Source organism: Mustelus asterias, chromosome 20, assembly GCF_964213995.1.
Source record: "Mustelus asterias chromosome 20, sMusAst1.hap1.1, whole genome shotgun sequence".
Lineage (NCBI taxonomy): Eukaryota > Metazoa > Chordata > Chondrichthyes > Carcharhiniformes > Triakidae > Mustelus > Mustelus asterias.
Window position 1 is genome coordinate 2,779,568 of NC_135820.1, and position 5,779 is coordinate 2,785,346.

General features: G+C 47.9%; 1 pseudogene; it reads left to right on the forward strand.

Moving 5' to 3' along the window:
* Window positions 1–1,633: 1,633 nt before the first annotated feature.
* On the forward strand, window positions 1,634–2,617 carry LOC144508206 (dehydrogenase/reductase SDR family member 4 pseudogene; annotated as a pseudogene).
* Window positions 2,618–5,779: the final 3,162 nt, after the last annotated feature.

Genomic DNA, 5,779 nt, shown 5'->3' on the forward strand with positions numbered 1-5,779 from the left:
TGGTAAATGTGAGGTCGTCCATTTTGGTAGGAATAACAGCAAAATGGACTATTAGTTAAAATGGTAAAAAATTGCAGCATGCTGCTGTGCAAAGAGACCTCGCTGTCCTTGTGCAAGAATCTCAAGGAGTTGGTTTGCAGGTGCAGCAGGTAATTACAAAGGCAAATTGAATTTTTTCCTTCATTGCGAGAGGGATGGAGTTTAAAAACAGTGAGGTTATGTTGCAGCTGTATAAGGTGCTGGTGAGGCCACACCTGGAGTACTGTATACAGTTTTCGTCTCCTTACTTGAGAAAGGATATACTGGCACTGGAGGGGGTGCAGAGGAGATTCATGAAGTTGATTCCGGAGTTGAGAGGATGGGCTTATGAATGGAGAGACTGAGTAGACTTGGGCGAAACTCATTGGAATTCAGAAGAATGAGGGGAGACCTTATAGAAACATATAAGATGATGAAGGGAATAGATAAGATAGAAGCAGGGAAGTTGTTTCCACTGGCGGGTGAAACTCGAACGAGGGGGCATGACCTAAAAATAAGGGGGAGCAGATTTAGGACTGAGTTGAGGAGGAACTTCTTTACACAAAGGGTGATGAATCTGTGGAATTCCCTGTCCAGTTGAGGCTACCTCATTGGATATTTTTAAGGCAAGAATAGATAAATTTTTGAACAGTAAAGGAATTAAGGGTTATGGTGAGCGGATGGGTAAGTGGAGCTGAATCCAAGAAAAGATCAGCCATGATCTTATTGAATGGCGGAACAGGCTCAAGGGGCCAAATGGCCTACTCCTGCTCCTAGTTCTTATGTTAAAGACTCTAGTCCATCTGGATCCATGGGTAATGATGAAATTTAGTGTCCCTACACCATTATTTCTGCCACCGCCCCCCCGGATCTTTTTTAAAAATAAGAACAGGCAATGATGGCAATGCTCAATTGTTCTGGCAGCATCTGTGAAAAGGAAAACAGAGTTAAGCTTGCAGATTTCTAGAGAAGGTAATAAATACTTTGCTTTCCATTTTCTATGACGTATTTTACTGTTGACCTGTTCTTTTAACTCGCAGTTTGATGGGCAGTTATGCTAATGAGGCTCACGAGGCGCCTCGAGCGTTTGAGCGGAGCACGCGCCTTCCATTGCCGCGCCTCACATCGCTGATTGACAGCTCGCTTGGCCAATAGGATGGTCGTCCACCACGCGAAATGGGCGGGACGCTTCCTGTCAACCAATGAGGAGTGGGGACTCGGGCTGGGCAAGAGCTGGCCCCGTTTCGGTCCACGGTGGACGGCTGCGTTCCTTCCCCGCTTGCCCTCCCGCTCCCCGGCTCCTCCTCCCCCACCTCGCGGATCCTCCTCCCCCCCCCGCCCCCCTCCACCCCCCACCCCCCCCCCCCCCCGGAAGCCAGTAGTTTTCTGATTGGCCGCAATGCGAAGGACAGAGATCCCCCATTGGTTGCACCCTCTGACCCCTCAGCCAATGGTGGTTCAGTCCAGCTGGCCACCTCCTGATTGGCTGAGGGGCCACAGGGTGGGGTCATTCAGCTTAGGTTCCTGCCTCTTATTGGCTGAGCTGTGACCCCGCCCACCTGTAGTCATGTTACCAGGAAGCAATGAGCCAGATTCCCATTTTTTTGGTAGCACTATGCAGTTGGGAGTGCTGAGTGGCAAAGTGGCCGTGGTCACCGCCTCCACCCAGGGTATCGGGCTGGCCATCGCTCGGCGTCTAGCCCAGGACGGTGCCCAGGTGGTGGTCAGTAGCCGTAAGCAGGCCAATGTGGACCGCGCCCTGGAAGAGCTGCAGTCCGAGGGCTTGGCCGTCTTGGGCACCGTCTGCCACGTGGGCAAGAGGGAGGACCGGGAGATGCTGGTCCGTGAGGTGCTGAGGCGCCACGGAGCCATCGACATCCTGGTCTCTAATGCTGCGGTCAATCCCTTCGTGGGGAGGGCACTGGACTGCCCAGAGGAGGCCTGGGACAAAATCTTTGAGGTCAATGTGAAGGCGGCTTTTCTCCTGGCCAAGTTGGTGGTGCCGCACATGGAGCAAAGAGGTGGGGGCTCCATCGTGCTGGTGGGCTCCGCGGTTGGCTACCAGCCCAAATCCATCATTGGGCCCTACAGCGTCAGCAAGACGGCGCTCTTGGGCCTGACCAAAGTACTGGCTGACGAGCTGGCCCCCGCCAACATCCGTGTCAACTGCCTGGCCCCTGGTTTCATAATGACCCAGTTCAACTCTGTCTTCAATTCAGATGACAACTTGCTGCAACAGATTAAAAAGACCATTGCCCTGCGTCGGTTCGGTGAGCCAGAGGATTGCGTAGGTGCCGTCTCCTTTCTCTGCTCGCAGGGTGCAGCCTACATCACTGGAGAGACCATCGTGATAGCTGGAGGTATTCCGTGTCGGCTGTGAGGTGGAATGCTGTCCACAGTTCCAATCCAGCTGCCTTGCTAGGATATAGTTGCTTCACCTATATGTAAGCTTTTGCAGATTCTCTCTTCCCCTTCCATTAAGATGCCCATGAGAGCTTTTTTGTCGTGCACACTTCAGGACATGGGCGGCATGGTGGCATAGTGTTAGCGCTGCTGCCTCACAGTGGTAGGGACTGGGGTTCGATTCTCACCTTGGCTGACTGCGGAGTTTACACTCCCCCTGTGTGAGTGTCTGTGTCTGTGTGAGTTTTCTCCGGGTGATCCGGGTTCCTCCCACAGTCCAAAGATATGGAGGTTAGGTGGATTGGCCATGCTGAATTGCCCCTTAGCATTCAAAGATGTGCAGGTTAGATGGATTAGTCATGGTAAATGTGCAAGGTTACAGGGATAGGGCGGGACCTGGGTAAGACACACCGTCAGAGAATCAGTGCAGACCCGATGGGCTGAATGGCCTCCTGTGCTGTAGGCATTCTCGGACAGCTCACAAGAAAAGCAACAGGATAGGGAACAACAATTTATACTGAAATAAAAGCTTTGAAGAAGACTCATAGGGACTCGAAGCATCACCTCTTTCTCCACAAATGCTGCCAGACCTGCTGAAACTTTCCAGCATTTTCTGTTTTTTATAATCGTTTGAAAAGAGAGTGCTGATTGTTTTGCAAGTGAACTTCGGTTGATGGAGATTTTGCCATGGAGAATGCAGCAAGGAACAGTTAACTGCCAAGCTTTTGTTCAAATTAAAACCGGACAGGTCGACTTTTGATTGGCCAAGCGTGACCAATTGCATGGGGATAGGGCCTAGGTGGGATTGTGGCTGGTGCGTACTTGATGGGCCAAATTGCCTCCTTCTGCACTGTAGGATTCTAAGATTCCACATGCATCACCCTCTCCGTGAAGGAGTTGTCCCTTGGGTTCTTTTTAAAATCTTTCCCCTTTCACCTTAAACCTATGTCCTTTAGATTTCAATTCAGCTACCCTGGGAAAAAGACTCTGTGTGTTCATCCTATCTATGCTCTTTGTGATTTATACACCTTAATAAGGTCACCCCTTCATTTTCCCATGTTCCAAGAAATAATGCCCTACCTAGCCTGATCAACCACTCCAGATAACGCAGGTCCACTGGTCCTGGCAATATCCTTGTAAATCTTCTTTGCACTCTTTCTAATTTATCAGTGTCTTTCCTGTAACAGGGCGACCAAACCTGTACACATTACTCCAAGTGCAGCCTCACCAACGACTTATACAACTGTAACATAATGCCCCAGCTCCTATATTCAGTGCCCTGACAGATGAAGGTCAGCGTGCTAAATGGCTTCTTCACCACTCTGTCTACCTGTGACACCGCTTTCAACAAACTATGTGCTTGTACTCCTAGCTCCTCTGTTCCTCAACACTCCCCAGGACCAAACTCCCCACTACCATTGACTACCCAAGTCCTACCCTGGTTTGACTTTCCAAATTGCAACACCTCGCACTTATTGATTGAAATCTATTTGCCAATCCTCGGCCCGCTTCCCTAACTGACCAAGATCATATCTTATGTTAGACCCTATATTTTGAGCTTTGCAAGCATAGGTATTTTTCCTGTTGTGAATAGCGGACGAGACGTGTATGCAATATGATCTGCCAGTCAGATTGTACTGCTTTCATCTGGCATAACATCAGCTCTGAAATTCACACCATATTACTTATGATATTTGACAGCAGCATCCTGCTGGTAGAAAATACTACACCTGTTGCCGATTTTGTTACGATCCCAGTTGATGTGATAACTGGATGGGAAGATCCCAGACTCAAAAGTCTAACATTTACTCTTTTTAAGAAAATATGGGGAACAAAGTCACAGGATTGACTTTCAACAACATGAAAATAATTTATTAAACATGAAAAGCTTGACTATAATTCAGTACTCCTTCACTCCCATGTATCTTGACAAAAGTACACTGAGTTCAAGGATAGCACCCCACTCTGAAACCCTGTGGCAGATGCACTCAATCGATCTTCTGTGGATTTCTCCCCATATCCATGCAGATGATTATCACATAAGGGCTTCCAAATTCCCTCAGCTGTTTTCATCCAAGGTTCGCCTCCAGATTTTCCATCTATCCCTTCAAACAAGGCTTCCACTGTATTCATGAAGGCCCACCTTCTCAACCTTGCGTCTCAGCTGAGATGTGGTGATCCTCAGGTTAAATCACCAGTCAGCTCTCCTTCCCATGTCCTCATCTGGTAACTACATTTACATGTACACTGTTTTGGCAAGGCCTCCAGGTTTGCCAACTCTCCTTTCAGGACTTCCTTTGTCTGGAATTGCCAGAGCAACCAAACGTCTACACAAAAACACCGGTCCCCCGTCCCCAATGGAATACTAGTGCTTCCAAAAGCTGGAAATAAAGACAAGCTTATTGCTTCTGATCCATGTCTGGTTTTTCTCTGACCAATTTCACCCAGGTCTGCACTTCCAGTTCTGCACTTCCAATAGCTTCAGTGGCCAGTACCCTGTTCCAATGGCAGCTCGTCTTTGTTCCTTGAACTCCAAACTTCCTGGAAACTTTTAGTTTCCAGAACTAACTGTCCTTTAGCTTCTCTAGAAAGCTTCCTTACCCATTATTCCATTGTATGGCTTTCTTGCATCTACCAGAGCGGAGAGCTGTTCACACCCTGGCTTCCAATTTCAACTGCCTGGATCCAGTTAAACATTGCAACTCAAAAAGGTCTTCTCCCGGAAAGTGCCCCTGTTTGCTGAGAATGATCTTACTCTCCCCAAACTCTTATTTACTTCACATGTTGTAAACCCTCTCAGCACAATAGAAATATGGATTGAACTGAAACCAAATCCCCCATGCATGCAAACACTTTGATTTAATATGAATCTTACGAGAGTGTTACTCTTTCCTCCACAAAAGTAAACCCACTCAAATCTATACCTTATTTCTTAAATTTAACAACACAAATACAGATCCCTTAAAACTACCTCTGATGCTTCATAATGACGATGTGGAGATGCCGGCGTTGGACTGGGGTAAACACAGTAAGAAGTCTGACAACACCAGGTTAAAGTCCAACAGGTTTATTTGGTAGCAAAAGCCACTAGCTTTCGGAACAGGCTGTTCCTTCGTCAGGTGGATGGGAGTTCTGATCTCAAAAAGGGCACAAAGACACAAACTCAATTTGCATGAATAATGATTCGAATGTGAGTCTTTACAGCTAATCAAGTCTTAAAGGTACAGACAATGTGAGTGGAGGGAGCATTAAGCACAGGTTAAAGAGATGTGTATTGTCTCCAGACAGGACAGCGAGTGAGATTTTGCACATCCAGGCAGGGGGTTACAGATCGTGTGACATGACCAAAGACTCACAT